Below are 19,924 nucleotides of genomic sequence, written 5' to 3' on the forward strand. Positions count from 1 at the left end.
ATGTAGAAACTCCACTGGCTTCAGCATGGAGCCATATCAGGAATCAGGGACTAAGCACAGGCACAGTTGTTGCTCTGGACAAATATATTTGTAAACTTTCTTTAAACATGCTCCCTCTCCTATCATCCCTCCAAAACTTGCAAATGCTCACAGATTGATTCCTAGCCAACATAAGGATCTTTTTGGAATTCTACCACGGTGTTTGTAAATGCAGGACTTCATCCATGAGCCAGATCTGATCTTCTGCATATGGTTACCCCTCAGCATGGCTTAATATCTTCATCCTTGATGAGGAGAACAGAGAGGAAGTGTCAGTCAAAGAGATGTTGTCAGGGAAGGGGAGGGTGGGATGCAAGGTAGTGAAGAGGAAGACCAGTGGGGGTTCAGATGGGGCGAGCAAGTCGAGAGTGAGGAACCGGAGAAATAGACATAAGGAGTTGGGAATTAGGAAGGCAGGGGTGAGCAACGGAGAGAAGGGGAATTTATTAATGTACGGGAAGGTCAAGAAATTGCAGTGAATCAGACTGAACACCACAGCACAGTATGGGCCTTTCAGCCAACAATATTGTGCAAACCACTTAAGCTGTTCTAAGATCAATCTTACCCTTCCCTCCTACGGTAACACTCAATTTTTCTATGATCCATATGATTTGAGAGTTTCTTCAAAGTACCCAATTTATCTATCTCTACCTCAATCCCTGAGGTGGTTCAGCACATCTACCAGGCTCTGTAAAAAAAAACCTGTCTTACCTCTTTCCACCCCGGGAAAGAGCCTCTGGGTATCCACTCAATCAATGCCGGTTATGATCTTGTAAACCTCTTATCAAGTTACCGCTCATGCTTCTTCATCCTAAAGAGAAAAGCCTCAGCTCACTCATCCTATCCTCAGAAGACAATATGAGGATAGGTTGAACAAGTCCAGGCAGCAACCTGCTAACTATCCAGAAAATGGAACAGCACAGCACTGATAAAGGCCCTTTGCCCCATCATGCCTTGACAAAATAATTACAATAGTAATTAATTCCTAACTAACCTACTCTCTTCTGCCCACACAATGTCCATACCTTTCCATTCCATATACATTCATGTACCTATCTAAGAGCCTTTCAAAACACCTCTATTATACTTTCCTCCAGTACCATCCCTGGCAGCCACCACTCTGTGTGAAAAACAACTTGCCCTGCATATCTCCTTTGAATTTGAATTTACCCTTTCTCATTTGAAATGCATGTCCTATAGTCCATTATCCAGTCTGAGTATACAACTCCATTCTGGAACTAATATCAACAGTGTTCTTTGGCACAACAGACATTCACCCTTTGGCAGGTGTCCCCTGTGCAGTAAATGCTTGTCTAAAACCAAGTTTGTGCTTTTGCATTCTCACCTGAACCACATCTGTCTCACACCACATCTCTTGGAGCCAGGATCAGTATCACCCCAAAGCAGCATGGGGGCCCCTGTCGAAGGCAACAAATATGATGCTCAGAACTGGGATAGTCTTGATGAGTCAGCATGGAGATTGTGGGCCAAAGAGCCCTTTTCCCTGTTGTGGAGCTCTATGACACTTCATGGCCTGCCAGATGCTTTGACTAGGGGCAGTCTCCCATTTCGTTCAGTAGCTGTCAGTTAGTGCAACACTTCACAGTGCCAGCATTCACGAAATGGGGTTCAATTCCCACTGCTGTCTGTAGGAGTTTGTACATTCTCCCCATGACTGTGTGTGTTTCCTCCGAGTGCTCTCATTTCCTCCCACATTTCAAAATCATACAGGTTATGGTTAATACAATGTGGGACTGCCATGTTGGTGCTGGACGCATGGCGACTCTTGTACGCTGTTCCCAGCACAGGCTTCGCACTGTACTTATCATTGACACAAATAACATATTTCACCATACTGTAACGTTCCGTTATATTGGCTCGTGTATGTCTAGGGGAAATCCCGCCCAGCACCTGCTTCAACACTCCCCTCAGGGTCAGTCGCCGCCCGAATCAATCACAAACATCAATCATCAGCCAGCACACCCAGTAAATTTTAACACATACACTTTATAGATATTACTAATTCTATGACATTAATATGCATTTGATACAGAGAGGAAAGTAATGGAAAAAAAAAGGCGCCAACACTTATCAAAGTCCAAGTTCTTCGCACACTACCGTTGGAGCTCAATTCGACATCAGACGACCACCCGAATTCCGTCGACTCACGGCTCGGGACCACCCTGAGTGATCGACCGGAGCCTCTCCGCACGTCTGCTGTCCTCCTCGTCTCTCCTCCGACTCCCCGCCAAAACCCAGTCCACAGTCATATCATACAGCATGGCATCCGAAAACAAAATGATACATAACCACCCATTGGCTAATAGAACCTTGTTATCATCATTTTAAAGTAAAACAAACTGTTAGCGCAAACTCTCTGCAGCGTAAAACACAACAAAGCCGCATTCCCCAGATTAACATAACAAAATCGCCATTTTAAATGTAACAAAAGAAAGACCCCGTACACTCTCCCCCCACCTCAAAAAGTCATGCCCTCATGACGTTAACAGAGTTCACCAGTTCTCCTTGTAAAACACAAAACCCAACCCAGGTGCATAACGCAGTGACATAACTTTGCAGGGCAGTGGAGATCACACCCTGCTCTCCCGGCACTATATAAGTGAGTCTTTCCGGGGGATGCCTACTCCTCTGAGGCCTCTGTACTTCCTCTGCTGACTCTCCCTGTTCAGACACCCCAGTTGACCCCTCGAGCCTATCTGTCGGACCTTCCCCTTCACCGGGATCCCTCTGCCACTGTGAGCCCTCTGGCTTGGGTTCTGCCTCCACCCTCTCCTCCCTCAATCCCGGCTGTAATACAGGCGGCTCTGCAACACCCTCCCTTGGTTCCCCTGACTCAGTGATGGAAGGGCCAATAGTCTCTTCTCCCGGCACCGGGGAATCAGCGAACGGAAGCAGGTACCACACGTCCGAATCATCCTCTCCCGATGACGTATCCCTTCTCGAGGTGGGGACCGGCCCCGTTTTCTTCGCAGCGGGCTCTTCCCGCGCCCCGCGCCCTCGCAGAGTCCTCGTAATAGGAGTCCATTCAGGCCCTGGGTCCATCTTCACCTCTCGACCCAGAGGCAACAGGTGGTTCCGATGGAGTACCTTGACAGGCCCCTGCCCGCCCTCAGGTCTCACCCGGTAAACCGGGAGATTCGGCATCTGACTCTCCACCACATATGGGGTGGCTGCCCAACGGTCCGCCAACTTGTGCTTACCCTGTAGTCCTAAATTCCGGATAAGGACTCGGTCTCCCGGCAATAGCTGGACGAACTTTACCTTCTGATCATACCTCCTTTTATTCCGCTGGTTCTGCTTGGTGGCTGCCGCCTCAGCCAACTCGTACGCCCTTTTCAACTCTCTCCTCATATCGGACACGTACTTCAGACATGGCTTCGAAAGTATTTCCCCCGCTTCAGTCCCAAAACACAGATCAATGGGCAACCTCGCTTCCCGTCCGAACATCAGATAGTAGGGCGAGTACCCCATTGCATCATTGCGAGTACAATTGTAACAATGAACCAAATGGGCAATGTGCTGACTCCACTTACACTTCTGTCCAATCTCCAAGGTGCCGAGCATGTCCAGCAGGGTCCGGTTAAACCTCTCAGGTTGAGGATCACCCTGCGGGTGATAGGGGGTGGCTCTGGACTTTTCAACCCCAAGCATATCCAGCAATTCATGTATAAGCCTGCTCTCGAAGTCCCGTCCCTGATCACTGTGGATCCGCCGGGGAAGGCCATAATGAACAAAGTACTTCTCCCATAACACCTTCGCCACTGTAGTCGCTTTCTGATCCTTAGTAGGAAAAGCCTGCGCATATCTAGTGTAGTGATCCGTGAGGACCAAGACATTCGCGGTATTGCTGGTGTCTGGCTCAATAGACAGGAAATCCATACACACCAGGTCCATGGGTCCCGCACTCTGCAAGTGGGATAACGGAGCTGCCTGCACAGGCAAGGTCTTCCTCCTGACGCAACGGCTACAGGTCTTACAGTATTCTTCCACCTCCCCCCTCATCCGGGGCCAGTAAAACTAGTCCTTGACTAATCCATAGGTCTTCTCTACCCCTAAGTGCCCGGAATCATCATGTAGAGCCTGAAGCACAGCCTTTCGATACTTCTCAGGCATGACCAGCTGCCAGCGCCGGGGGTGGTTCGGAGGCGACGTGACTCGGTACAGGACATGGTTCTTCAGCTTCAACCGGGGCCACTCCTTCAGTAGTAGAGGAACGGAGGCATGCTTCGCCTTCTCCACCTGCCCCATATCACCCTGGCTAACCGCGTACCAGATAGTGCCAATGCTTGGGTCATCATGCTGAGCCGCCTTTACTTCCTGGGGACTCAACTCCGGCAGCTGCCTGTTCCTCAGAGCAGTCACATTACAGTAAACAGTGGGCAGCGCGTCACCGTCAGCCCCCAGTTGATCTACTGCCCGATCCGTTCCCATCTGTGCTCCTACTTCCCCATCGCTCCCAACTTGACACATGGCCTTTACTCCCTGGGCAGGGACACTCTTCCACTCCTCGGCCGTGCCCGACTCGTCGTGCGCCCGACGAGACAGGGCATCTGCATCGATGTTCCGACTCCCCAGGCGGTACTTCAGGCTGAACTCATAGGCAGACAAGGCTGCTAACCACCGGTGCCCAGTAGCGTCCAGCTTCGCCGAGGTCAGGATATAAGTGAGGGGGTTGTTATCAGTTCTCACCTCAAACTGGGCCCCGTATAGGTAGTCACTCAACTTGTCCACCACCGCCCATTTCAATGCCAAGAACTCCAGCTTGTGAGTGGGATAGTTTCTCTCAGATGGCGACAAGCTCCGACTGACAAATGCCACTGTCCTCAAGCCGTTTCCCTGTTCCTGGCACAGAACAGCTCCCAGACCGTCATGACTGGCATCAGTGTGTAGAACATACGGCTTCCGGGTATCAGCAAAAGCCAACACTGGGGCCTGCGTCAGCGCCCTTTTTAGAGATTGGAACGCCTCCTCACATTGAGCATCCCACCTCAATCCAAAAGACTCCCCCGGGTTCAAGTATCCTCCTACCTCCGACCCTCGGTCTCCCTTCCTCCTCCTCCCCACAGGTGGATAGCCACACAGCAGCTGGTTCAATGGATGACTCATTTTCGCATATCCTTTCACGAATCGCCGGTAATATCCGCAAAACCCCAAAAACGAGCGTAAGGCGCTCACCTGCTGGGGTCTCAGCCAGGTGGTGACTGCGGCTATCTTACCCGGATCGGTGGCCACTCCATTTCGCGAGATTATGTGCCCGACATAGCTAACCGACGTCTTACAGAACTGGCATCTATCCAGGGAAAGTTTTAACCCTTCCTCCTTCAGCGACTCAGCACCTTCAGCAGCCGCTCCTCATGTTCCTCCAACGTAGATCCAAACACTATCAGGTTGTCCAGGTACAACAATACCTCCAGCAGGTTCATGTCCCCCACTGTCTGCTCCATGAGCCGCTGAAAGGTGGCTGGGGCCCCCGAGATACCTTGGGGCATTTGTTCGAACTGGAAAAACCCCAGGGGACAGATAAAGGCTGTCTTCTCCTTATCAGTCTCGCTCATCGGAATCTGGTAATACCCACTCCGCAAATCCAATACACTGAACCAATGTGCACCACTCAGACAGGCCAATGCATCTTCCACCCTCGGGACCGTATATTGGTCAGGAACAGTGCGGCGGTTCAGGGTCCTATAGTCCACGCACATGCGTACCTTCCCATTTTTCTTCCTTGCCACCACTATGGGGGACGCATAGGGGCTTCGGGCCTCCGCAATAATCCCTGCATCTTTCAACAGCCGCAAGTGCTGCCGCACATCCTCCACATCTGCTGGGGCCAACCGCTGCGACCTCTCCCTAAACGGGGTGTCATTTGTTACCCGAATGGTGTGCCGAGTGCTCTTGGAACATCCCACATCAAATTCACCCTGAGAAAAGACATCCCCTAACTTCAGCATCTTCTCCACCAGCCTGCTCTTATACGCCGGCGGTACAGGGCAGTTTTCAAAATTAAAGGCCTCCTCGGTCAGCCGCCCCCCGTTTCCCAATAGTTCTCTTCCAGTGGGCTTCACGGGGGCGCTGGACATCACCGTCACCGGGAACAAGTGCGCGAGGGGCATCCCGCGCTTAAAGGTGATCTCCCTCTCCGTTATGTTCCGTATCATCACCCCCATCCGCCGTGCCTGTACAGCTGAGGGCCTCTGCAATTCAGGTCTCACCAGCGCCCCAGCCGGGAACCGGGACTCCCTTTCCAGGTCGTCGGGGGCGTCTACTAGCAGGGCCTCTCCCGGCGGCAACCCGGGGAATCTGGGGGTCCCCATCACTAATGCCGCCTCCCCTGGCCGTATCACCTTAGGCCTCGCCTGAGTGCACCACACCGTCCTCGTTTGCACTCAGGATCCAGCCCCTGGGGGTCACCCACTCCTTCGTACACCGCTTGGAACACGGGGTGGACCGAGAGGGTCTCCAGAAAGTTCTTCCCCCCCCCCCTTCTTCTTACAGGCTCCCAAGAGCCGTCGCACCAGAGGGGAGTTAGTCCCCACCAACAGGGCAGCACCACCGGTCTCCACCGGGTCCGGACAAACCAACACCAGCGTCTCAAAGGCTTCCGATACTCCCACATCTCCCTCTGAAAATTCCAATCTCACTGACAAGTATCCATCGTACGGGTAATCACCATCACTTATGCCCCAAATCTCCAATGCGTAAAACGGAGTTACTGCCAAATGCTTCAGATATTTGTTGTAGAACGACTGGTACAATAAGGTAACCTGCGACCCGGTGTCAAGAATGGTTTTCGCAAAGATTCCCTCTATCCGTAGGGACACGCTGGAACAGGGTCCCACCAGTCCATCAGGAATTTGGGCTTGTTCGTTCCAGGGTTCCATAGCGGTTTTCTGGGAACGTGTTCCTCCCGAGACTCCAGTCCGTTCCCTCACTGAGCCTCTCCTAAATTTCCCGACACCTCTCCCTTCTTGGTGGTCCGGGGGCCCTCCCCCCTCGGCGCATCTCGTCTCTCACAATCCTTCCACAAGTGGCCAGCTTCCCCACAGCGGTAGCACGCCCCCGGCCACTCACATTCCCGGCGGAAATGCCCCTCTCTCCCACAGTTATAGCACCCACTACTCGCCGCCTCTCTCCACCCGATACGGGCCCCCGGGGACCCCTTGGATTTCTCTGGTCTCACCCCGGCTACCACCTCCTGAACCGCTGAAGACCGTCCCTGAGGGTCCGAGCCCCCTGGTCGGCCCAAAGCACACTCCTCGGCCCGTACCTCTCGGATCAGCCGTCCGAATGATGGAGGGGAGCTCTGCTTAAATGACTGCCGTACACTCCAAGCCACTCTGTCATCCTCCCGGGAACCGCTACATATCTGGCTCATCCTTAACTCCGCCACTTCATCCTCCTTCACTACCCCTCGTCGCAGCAACCCCGTAAGCTTTCCTTCCAGCCTGAAAGCATAGTCTGAGAGCTTTTCCCCTCTTCTCTGCCCCATCCGTTGAAACTCTGCTAAATGCCGCCAGGGATCCCCTGACAGTCCAAACACTCCGATAGGGAAGCCAAGGGGCGTGCCGCTCTCAGATCGCGGACCACCCGGGCCGCCCCGCCCCTTAAGCTTTCCACCATTCGCTGTCTCTTTTCCTCATCCGAAACTGGCCACACCTCTAACAATTGGGATGTATCTTCAACCCAGGTATCATAGTCATCCTCCCCTTCTGGGGTGGGCTCAGCTCCCGAGAAAATTCTCAGCTTCGGGCGGGGCCCCTCAACCCTTCTCGCCAGGGAGGTAATGGCAGCCGTTAACTCGGCAGTCTCCTCAAGCCCATGGGGGCGAGGCCTGGCCAAATCTTCCCACTCCACACCTCCACCTCTTGCTACGGGCACCCGGCCGGAGGCCTCATCTAGCTCCACCGGCACCTCCTCACTTGCGTCCTCGGGGAGAGTGTGGAGACCCCATGGCCCCACGTCCCCCTGGACATGGACTGTCGCTGGTAATTCTAAAGTCATGACGTCGGCATTCGTCCGCACCAACATCCAGATAGCCTCCAGTTCTTTCCCACCCCTTCTAGCTACAAGTTCTACCTGCCCGATACCTTTAATCAAACTCAACCCTCGCACCAGCACCTCCGCCGAAATGCGATAATCGACCCCGTTTACCACACACGCATGATTCACCGGTACCTCCTCCAATTCACACCAACTTACAATCTTATCTCGATCCATCTTCACACCACTTACCGCAACAACAAGTACATCTTTCCCGAAAAAAATCCAAATCCCTGACGGTAGCCCCCACTTGTAACGTTCCGTTATATTGGCTCGTGTATGTCTCGGGGAAATCCCGCCCAGCACCTGCTTCAACACTCCCCTCAGGGTCAGTCGCCGCCCGAATCAATCACAAACATCAATCATCAGCCAGCACACCCAGTAAATTTTAACACATACACTTTATAGATATTACTAATTCTATGGCATTAATATACATTTGATACAGAGAGGAAAGTAATGGGGAAAAAAAGGCGCCAACACTTATCAAAGTCCAAGTTCTTCGCGCGCTACCGTTGGAGCTCAATTCGACGTCAGACGACCACCCGAATTCCGTCGACTCACGGCTCGGGACCACCCTGAGTGATCGACCGGAGCCTCTCCGCACGTCCGCCGTCCTCCCCGTCTCTCCTCCGACTCCCCGCCAAAACCCAGTCCACAGTCATATCATATAGCATGGCATCCGAAAACAAAACGATACATAACCACCCATTGGCTAATAGAACTTTGTTATCGTCATTTTAAAGTAAAACAAACTGTTAGCGCAAACTCTCTGCAGCGTAAAACACAACAAAACCGCATTCCCCAGATTAACATAACAAAATCGCCATTTTAAATGTAACAAAAGAAAGACCCCGTACTGTATGTTTCGGTGAAATTGTGACACAAAGTTAATCATAACTCTCTCCTCTCTTACCTTAAACCTCTGGTTCTTGATTCACCAAAGCTGGGAAAAAGACTGAGTACATTCACCCTATCTGTGCCCACCATGACATTTTACACCTCTATAAGATCACCCTGAGTCCCTTAGTTTCCAAAGCCCTCAGCTGACCAAAACTCAAAATTGAAGATGCAGAAGAACAGCTTATATTTACACGCAAACAACAGGAATTCTGCAGATGCTGGAAATTCCAGCAACACACATCAAAGTTGCTGGTGAACGCAGCAGGCCAGGCAGCATCTCTAGGAAGAGGTGCAGTTGACGTTTCAGGCCAAGACCCTTCGTTAGGACTAACTGAAGGAAGAGTGAGTAAGGGATTTGAAAGTTGGAGGGGGAGGGGGAGATCCAAAATGATAGGAGAAGACAGGAGGGGGAGGGATGGAGCCAAGAGCTGGACAGGTGATTCGCAAAAGGGGATACGAGAGGATCATGGGACAGGAGGCCCCGGGAGAAAGACAAGGGGGGGGGACCCAGGGGATGGGCAAGAGGTATATTCAGAGGGAGAAAAAGGAGAGTGAGAGAAAGAATGTGTGCATAAAAATGAGTAACAGATGGGGTACGAGGGGGAGGTGGGGCCTTAGCAGAAGTTAGAGAAGTCGATGTTCATGCCATCAGGTTGGAGGCTACCCAGACGGAATATAAGGTGTTGTTCCTCCAACCTGAGTGTGGCTTCATCTTTACAGTAGAGGAGGCCGTGGATAGACATGTCAGAATGGGAATGGGATGTGGAATTAAAATGTGTGGCCACTGGGAGATCCTGCTTTCTCTGGCGGACAGAGCGTAGATGTTCAGCAAAGCGGTCTCCCAGTCTGCGTCAGGTCTCGCCAATATATAAAAGAAATTTCTACTATAAGCATACTGACTCTCACAGCTATCTGGACTATTCCTCTTCTCACCCTGTCTCTTGCAAAAACGCCATCCCCTTCTCGCAATTCCTCTGTCTCCGCCGCATCTGCTCTCAGGAGGAGGCTTTTCATTCTAGGACGAGGGAGATGTCTTTCTTTTTTAAAGAAAGGGGCTTCCCTTCCTCCACTATCAACTCTGCTCTTAAACGCATCTCCCCCATTTCACGTACATCTGCTCTCACTCCATCCTCCCGCCACCCCACTAGGAATAGGGTTCCCCTGGTCCATACCTACCACCCCACCAGCCTCCGGGTCCAACATATTATTCTCCGTAACTTCCGCCACCTCCAACGGGATCCCACCACTAAGCACATCTTTCCCTCCCCCCCTCTCTCTGCATTCCGCAGGGATCGCTCCCTACACAACTCCCTTGTCCATTTGTCCCCCCCATCCCTCCCCACTGATCTCCCTCCTGGCACTTATCCGTGTAAGCGGAACAAGTGCTACACATGCCCTTACACTTCCTCCCTTACCACCATTCAGGGCCCCAAACAGTCCTTCCAGGTAAGGCAACACTTCTCCTGTGAGTCGACTGGGGTGATATACTGCGTCCGGTGCTCCCGATGTGGCCTTTTATATATTGGCGAGACCCAACGCAGACTGGGAGACCGCTTTGCTGAACATCTATGCTCTGTCCGCCAGAGAAAGCAGGATCTCCCAGTGGCCACACATTTTAATTCCACATCCCATTCCCATTCTAACATGTCTATCCACGGCCTCCTCTACTGTAAAGATGAAGCCACACTCAGGTTGGAGGAACAACACCTTAAATTCCGTCTGGGTAGCCTCCAACCTGATGGCATGAACATCGACTTCTCTAACTTCCGCTAAGGCCCCATCTCCCCCTCGTACCCCATTTGTTACTCATTTTTATGCATACATTCTTTCTCTCACTCTCCTTTTTCTCCCTCTGTCCCTCTGAATATACCTCTTGCCCATCCTCTGGGTGCCCCCCCCATCTTTCTTCCCGGATCTCCTGTCCCATGATCCGCTCGTATCCCCTTTTGCCTATCACCTGTCCAGCTCTTGGCTCTATCCCTCCCCCTCCTGTCTTCTCCTATCATTTTGGATCTCCCCCTCCCCCTCCAACTTTCAAATCCCTTACTCACTCTTCCTTCAGTTAGTCCTGACGAAGGGTCTCGGCCTGAAACGTAGACTGCACCTCTTCCTACAGATGCTGCTTGGCCTGCTGCGTTCACCAGCAACTTTGATGTGTGTAGCTTATATTTACATCTGTCTTCACTGTGACTCAGTACTCTTGGTTGAACTCTGATGCTTTGTACTCACTGTATTTCTTGCTGGAATTATTGAGAAAGCAATTTCATTGTTTCTGTCACATAAACGAAAATGCAAATTGTACAGAGTGAACCTCAACCATTTTCCCTTCACTGATATCAGCGGTGTACTAGATGAGATAATGCCAGCTGAACTTTATTAAAGAAAAATGATTTCCTTTAATTCTCACAAATATATCAAAAATACAGTTTTTGTATCATTTCTATGTCAATAACCAACACACTGTGAGGATGAACTTCCTTACCACTGACTCAAACTGCAAGTTACCCTTTATGGAATCCTGCATGAGGAGCAGGATTCCCCTTGCAACTCTGATTTCTGTATGTTCTCCCCATTTAGAAATTCCTTGAACAGTACAAAGCAGGGCACTAGAAGAAACTGATACTTCCTTATTGAGGCCTTCCTTCAACTCATTTGAACTTGTTTGCCAGGACATGTTCCAAACAAACAACAGTTCAGAACTCCCTCTGGGGTATCACTATTGCGTAGTCAATACTGAAATTGCTTTGCAATACCAGCGATCACATTGGGGCTCAATTCCCACCCGTGCCTGTAAGGAGTCTGTATGACTGCATGGAAATCCTCTGGGTGCTCTGGTTTCCTCCCACATTCCAAAGATGTATAGGTTCAGGTTGGTGAATTTTCGGAATACTACGTTGTTACCAGAAGCATGGTGACACTTGTGGGCTGTCTACCAGCATATCCTCGGACTGTGCTGGTCGTTGTCGCAAAATAATGTATTTCACTGAATACTTCAATATACATGTGATAAATAAAGCTAAGCTTTAAAAGACTGGCCTCAATTACTTCTTTGAACAAGGTAAAAAGGGAAAAGCAGGTCGAGATTGAGATGTGTGAAGAGAAAGATGAACTCAGCATTACCCAGGAGTAGGCAAGTCAGTGTAGTATTCAAGTCAAAGTCCCCTTTGTCCTTCTTAATACTACCTAAAGAAGATTCTTAGAGATAGGATCTCTGGGCATTTAGAGAATCATGGTCTGATCAGGGACAGTCAGCATGGCTTTGTGAAGGGCAGATCATGTCTAACAAGCCTGATAGAGTTCTTTGAGGAAGTGACCAGGCATATAGATAACGGTAGTGCAGTGGATGTGATCTATATGGATTTTAGTAAGGCATTTGACAAGGTTTCACACGGTAGGCTTATTCAGAAAGTCAGAAGGTATGGGATCCAGGGAAGTTTGGCCAGGTGGATTCAGAATTGGCTTGCCTGCAGAAGGCAGAGGGTGGTGGTGGAGGCAGTACATTCAGATTGGAGGATTGTGACTAGTGGTGTCCCACAAGGATCTGTTCTGGGACCTCTACTTTTCGTGATTTTTATTAACGACCTGGATGTGGGGGTAGAAGGGTGGGTTGGCAAGTTTGCAGATGACACAAAGGTTGGTGGTGTTGTAGATAGTGTAGAGGATTGTCAAAGATTGCAGAGAGACATTGATAGGATGCAGAAGTGGGCTGACAAGTGGCAGATGGATTTCAACCCAGAGAAGTGTGAGGTGGTACACTTTGGAAGGACAAACTCCAAGGCAGAGTACAAAGTAAATGGCAGGATACTTGGTAGTGTGGCGGAGCAGAGGGATCTGGGGGTACATGTCCACAGATCCCTGAAAGTACCCTCATAGGGTAGATAAGAAAGCTTATGGGGTGTTAGCTTTCATAAGTCGAGGGATAGCGTTTAAGAGTTGCGATGTAATGATGCAACCCTAAAAAACTCTGGTTAGGCCACACTTGGAATACTGTGTCCAGTTCTGGTCACCTCACTATAGGAAGGATGTGGAAGCATCGGAAAGGATACAGAGGAGATTTACCAGGATGCTGCCTGGTTTAGAGAGTATGCATTATGATCAGAGATTAAGGGAGCTAGGGCTTTACTCTTTGGAGAGAAGGAGGATGAGAGGAGACATGATAGAGGTGTACAAGATAATAAGAGGAATAGATATAGAGTGGATAGCCAGCGCCTCTTCCCCAGGGCACCACTGCTCAATACAAGAGGACATAGCTTTAAGGTAAGAGGTGGGAAGTTCAAGGGGGATATCAGAGGAAGGTTTTTTACTCAGAGAGTGGTTGGTGCGTGGAATGCACTGCCTGAGTCAGTGGTGGAGGCAGACACACTAGTGAAGTTTAAGAGACTATTGGACAGGTATTTGGAGGAATTTAAGGTGGGGGCTTATATGGGAGGCAGGGTTTGAGGGTTGGCACAATATTGTGGGCCAAAGGGCCTGTACTGTGCTGTGCTGTACTATTCTATGTTCTATGTTCTAAATCTACAGAAGTGCAAAGGATACTCGGAAGTACACTCACTGACCACTTTATTAAGTACACCTATAGACCTGCTTGTTAATGCAAATATCTATTCAGCTAATCATTTGACAGCAACTCAATTCATAATACTATGCAGACTGGTAAAGAGGTTCAGTTGCTGTTCAGACCAAACATCAAAATGGGGAGAAAAGTGTGGATGATTGTTGATGCCAGGCAGGATGGTTTGAGTATTTCAAACTGCTGATCTCTTGGGCTTTTCACACACAACAGTATCTCCATTTTACAAAGAACAGTCGGATAAACAACAACAACAACAAAAAACATCCTGAGTGGCAGAACTCTGGGCAAAAGCGCCTTGTTAATGAGAGGAACACACATCAAAGTTGCTGGTGAACGCAGCAGGCCAGGCAGCATCTCTAGGAAGAGGTGCAGTCGACGTTTCAGGCCGAGACCCTTCGTCAGGAGTTGTTTGCGTTGTTAATGAGAGGGTCCAGAGGTGCAGGGCCAGACTGGTTCAGGCTGACAGGAAAGGAACAGTAACTCAAATAATCACTCCTTATAACACGGGTATGAAAAACAACATCTGTGAATGCAAAACATGTCAAACCTTGAAGGGATGGACGACAGCAACTGAAACAGAAGCCAGTGAACATACATTCCCGAACCACTAAATTTGACACAGGAGACCATTGCGTTAATTTTATATTTTTTTAAAAAAACTTGATACAGCAATTTTTCTGTAACATTTAATCGCTCAAGCTCTCTCACGCACACAGATCGATTTTGCTATCATTTTTACCTTCTTCTCCGTAAGAGTTGGAATTCAGCCTTCTGTGTTTTTTTTTGACGAGATCTCTTCGGGCACCGGTTTCCTTACTCTGGAAATCCTCTAACGCCTCTGCAGGGCCCCATTCTTTATTTTTCCATGCCAGTGTCTGCTAAGTTTCTGACCACTTGGTTGTCTCCTTTTGCGTCTTGACCACCCCTTCTCCGCTCATTGACAGGCCTCTTGCCCACCGATACCATTCTCCCGCTCAGCCAGGCCCTTCCCCGACCCTGCAGCTCGAACTCGCTCACACACAGATAGATCTATTTTACTATCATTTTTACCTTCATCTGCTCCGTAAGAGTTGGGATTCGACCTTCTGTATTTTTTACGACATCTCTTCGGGCACTGGTTCCAAACTCTGGAAACCCTCTGGCGCCTCAGCATCACCACATTCTTTTTCCCTGCCACTTTTTGACCGCTTGGTTGTCTCCTTTGGCGACTTGAATTCCCGCTCCCGCAGCTTTCTCTCCCTCGCGGACTTTCTCCGCTTAGCCCGGCCCTTCCCTCGACCCGCGTCCTAACCCCGGCCTCTCGTCGTCGTTCAGCTCCTGATGATCTCCGACCGTTCCCCTGCCCTCACTTCACACTTTCACTCTCTCATCACCAGGATCCCAGTTTTCATCCATCATGTTCAACTTTGGGCCAACTGCCTGTTCCTGAGGCTCGACTCCCTGCCTCTTTCCTCAGACCCTGGCTCCATATTCCCACCTGAAAATTGTGGCATCCAGGCTCCAGATCCAGATCCTCCGCTTCCAACGAGCTCCTCAGGATCAGTCTCCCCTCACCCACATGCAGGTTCCCTACTTCCTGATCTGATTCCCTCTCCCCTGGATCCAGGCTTCCAGCCTCCTGATTCTCACGTTTGGTTCTCCAGTCTCCCGGCTTCGCTCCCTCAGCTTGGGGCTCCGCTCCCCGACCTTCCGACTGGGCCGTGCCGCCCCAGCTTGGGGCTCCCCGGTCGCTTCTTCTCCCCCACGGGCACAATTCCCCCAATTCCTGACCTCTTGGCCACCGATTCCCTTCTCCTGCTCAGACTCCGGCTCGGCGACCCTTCCTGTCGAACACCCGGCGGGCCTAAGAGCCGAAGATGAAGGCGGCCCCGCCGGCCGACAGTCGCAGCCCCCAGCGCGGTGAGTGTGCGGACTGGCATGGGTCGGACGCGGGGCCCGTGTGTGGAGATGGTCAGCTTCGATCTTGCAGTTATCAGACTATTGAACGGGGTGTGGCGGACCGACACGGAGGTTGAAAGAGTGTCGGGGGAGGATTGGGCCGGGAGAGCAGCTGACGGGGAGCGAAGACAACCGGAGAGTGTTGGCGCCACAGTGACGGGGCTGGCAGTTCGCAGCACCAGGAATGTGACTGAGGGGAGCCGATGGCGGGGAATCCAAATGGGAGAAAAGTGATGGTCTGGGATGGATTTTGGCAAGGAGTGAAAGGAAAATGAGTCGGGGATGGGTAGGTTCGGATCAGAAAGGTCACCCAGTGCAGGGCATTAGGACTGGGCTAACTGATGATGTCAACCTAAAGTAATGATTATTTTCATTTCTAATTGTGATAAACAGCTTCATCGGGTTCGTGAACGTGAATATGGGAATTGTGAAGTTGGTGCTGAGGCAAGATTCTGCAACTGTTGGGATGTTCATAGTGCAAATTATTTAGTTTGCCCTATTTTAGAAAAGGCTTGGGAAATTCAGAGGTGAAGATAGCGAATAATATTTATTATGTTGACGCTGTGAGAAGATTTGATTCCTGTACGTCTGTTGGACAGCGAGTTAAAACATACACCTGCAAGGATTTGGATGGAGGAAGAGCATGGAGTGAGGTTATGTAGGCGGGGAGTCTGGGAGGTGAGGCATCCAGTGTGGTATTGATTTTTAAAAATATATCTTTTCTTGTGTTTCTATGTGCCGTGGTTCATTGAACTGCAGCAGTGTGAGAGAAATCTGATAAACTTAGAATCGTGGTGGATGCAGCATCAAGATACTTGCGATTAGTGGAATTACTGTAGAACAGGTACATGAAGTACTTTGGGGAGAAGATTTGGGAATGACAGTAGAGGGAATGGGCTGGTGGTTGAGGGTGATTGTATATGGGGTGCTACAGACTGATCTTTACAGTTCTTACATCAGCTTCCAGTTCTTCATTGGAATGCAAAAAGTCTGTTAGCCAGTGGACTGGAATTTAAAGCATATGTGTCACATTCTGGTGTTCCCTTAAGTGATATTTAAAAACAAGAAACTTGATTGCAATCTTATTATTCTTTAGAATTTGACTGTGCAATTCAATTGATCAGGAGCATTGACCTATCTGTCTAGCTTAAGAAAATAGGGATACCAGTGAACGAAGGCAGAATGGGATTGTTGGTAATATACAGGCAGCTGAGGCAATTATTGGGTAGATCTGGGGTTCCTAATTTGTAGTATATTCTGGGACCTGAGGCAGGGACGGTTAAATCGTATAGGACCCTGGTGAACTTTTTAATTAAAAGAGACTTGTGAGGGAGGATATGATCCCCGTCATGGCTCCCTTCATACTACATTACAGTAGGTGGCGGATATGCACCTTCCTGATAGGTGCAAGCCACCATTAGCACAAAAGAAGAATAGTCTATTGAACTATTCCACAGTACGACCAGATGGACTCATCACTTCACAATCTCCCTCATTGTGATCTTGCCCGTGACTACAAGAAAATGCAGAGGATTATGGATACTACTGAGCACATCACAGAAATCAATCTCCCTCCATGAACTCTTTCTACACTTCTCACTGCCTCAGTAAAGCAGCCAGCATAATCAACAACACCTCCACATTCTTTCTTGTACCCTTCTCCATCCAACAGAGTATACAAAAGCCCAAAAGCACCTTCCACCATGCTGAAGGACAGCTTGTACTCATCTGTCCCTGACAATAGGACAGATACAGTAGGGACAATGAAGAAACTCTGCAAAATTCAAAGTAAATTTATTATCAAAGTCCATATACGTCACCATATACAACCATGAGATTTATTTTCTTGCAGGCATACTCAATAAATCCAATAACCATAACAGAATCAATGAAAGACCACACCAACAGGATGGACAACCAGTGTACAAATGACCACAAACTGCAAATACAAAAATAAGATAAAATAATTATATAGTTACATGTAATAAATAAGCAATAAATATCAAGAACATGAGGGCTATGTGGGGGGAAGATTTAGATGGATCTTAGAGCCGTTTAAGATGTCGTCATTACAACATGGGTTGAATGGTCTGTACTGTGCTGTAATGTTCTATATTCTATTGATGGACTCTTGACCTCACAATTTACCTTATTATGATTTTGCATCTTATTGTTTAACTGCACTGCACTGCGCTATCTCTGTAGTTGTTCAACTTGCTCATTCTAACTCGTAAAAGATCAATAATTACTGAGATACCGAAATAGTTTTTGCCACACATTGTGGGACCGGTTACTTGAAAGAAACAGAATTCGGAGAATTCATTCATTAAGAAAGGAATTTTTGATGCACGTCCAGGAGGTAAAAGAGCTTCCTCCGTTCTTGAATTGTCAGAGAGATCATCTGATTCTGCTTCAGCACACCATTTAAAGGGAGTATATGAGCGAGAACAAAACTGTATTTTACTTTGTTGTGGATCACTACTGAGAAATTACGAGTTGCAACTCTAATGGGCTAAGAGATGAGCCTTCATGGCGGGGTGGGGGGGTTGTTGTTCAAGAGCCATGAGGAAATGATAAATCTATATAAAACTTTACTTAGGCCTTACTTGGTGTACTGTGTTCAGATCTGGTCACCTCACTACCGTCAGGATGTTGATAATATAGAGAGAGTGCAGAGGAGATTTACAAGGATGTTGCCTGGATTGGAGAGCATGCCTTAGGAGAATAGGTAGAGTGAACTTGGCCTTTTCGCCTTGGAGCTACGGATGACAAGAAGTGACCTGATAGAGGTGTATAAGATGATAAGATGCATTGATCATGTGAAAAGGCAGAAGCTTTTTCCCAGGGCTGAAATGGCTAACACGAGGGGGCATAGTTTTAAGGTGCTTGGAAGTAGGTACAAGGGGGATGTCAGAGGTAAGTTTTTTATAAAGAGAGTGTTGGGTGGGTGGAATGCACTGCCAGTGACAGTGGTAGAGGTAGATACAAAAGGGTCTTTGAAGATACTCTTAGGTAGGTACATGGAGCTTAGAAAAGTAGAGGGCACTTAGGACAATTTCAGGCAGTAGGGTACAAGTTGGGCACAAATTATTCACTGAAGGCCTCAAATGTGCTGTTGATTTCTATGATTCTGTGAAGTGCCAGCTGCTTGGTGGTCCAAGTATTCCACTGTTCTTGTGGTAACAGGGCAACCTACATCACTACTAGAAGCTCTCAATCTCATAGTCGCTGATATATGCATAATCTCAGAAGTTTAGTTGATTGTTGTATAAAACTAACCCAAGTTGTTCAGTCTGTTTCTCAACAGGTTTCTGCTGTTTGAAGTGGTCTCTCGGAAGGAGGACACACCTTGATTCCTGGTGAGTGGGTCCTGGTCAAAAAACAAAATAAGGAACCACTGGGAGCTCGGTGGGAAGGTCCTGAGCAAGTACTATTAATTACCAATTGAGCAGTCAAGGTAGAGGGTAAAAGTAGGTGGATACACACCAGCCACTACAAGTGAGGTAAAGTGACTCCAGATTAAGACACGTGCTGTGGGAGGACTTGAAGCACAAGTAATTTGTGAACTGTAAATGTGCAAAACCCAAAAATCACTCTTAACAAGATCAAACTTGTGTAAGTATTCCTAATGTATCCAATCATGACAGAATAGTATAGATGCTTTTAAGAACTCATATTCCTTTTGTTACTATACGATCACAGTAATTTTTAATTACTCTGTAACATAGAAACTTCTAAGATTTTCTGTCTGAATTTTCAGATACAGTGACTGTAACGTACTACCTCATTGAATCAAAGGGAAGACTGTTGGAATCGGTTTTATAAGATATCAGTTGAATTAATGCAAGACTAAGTGTTAATTGTAGTTTTTTATTGACATAATTTGTATCTTCAAGAAACTTGTGTATTTTTCACAATATCTGGTGTTCATCCCCACTTGCTGGCAGAAGACGATATAGCACTTACATAATACCTTTTCATTTTGCAATTGGCCAAGTGTTGGGCTCATTACCCATGCATCTGTCATTGTGCAACCACTGATTAGATTGTACTTGTTTAAGAAACTTCCATTAACTCAAGTTTTGTGGTAATAGATTTTTCAAAGGCGCCATCTTTTCATTGAATCTATTGTATCTCTTTAATCTCTGCTTGCTTCTCGGCTCCTCATCTACTTTCAAATTCTCTATATTTTGGTTTAAACTTTAAAGTAAACGATTGTGAAGAATCAATGTTTCTTGCTCGTTCCTGAACTAAAAGAAGACAAGGATTGAAAGTTACCGAGATCCAACACATGACATCGTTTCTTTCCATCCGGGCTACCCGTTTTCCACTTCAAGGAACTGAGTACCTGCATCCCTAGTTCTTTCTATTCTACAGCATTTCTCAAGAGCTCAATCATCTACTGTGGATGTC

The sequence above is a fragment of the Mobula birostris genome, chromosome 14, assembly GCF_030028105.1.
Source record: "Mobula birostris isolate sMobBir1 chromosome 14, sMobBir1.hap1, whole genome shotgun sequence".
Taxonomy (NCBI): domain Eukaryota; kingdom Metazoa; phylum Chordata; class Chondrichthyes; order Myliobatiformes; family Myliobatidae; genus Mobula; species Mobula birostris.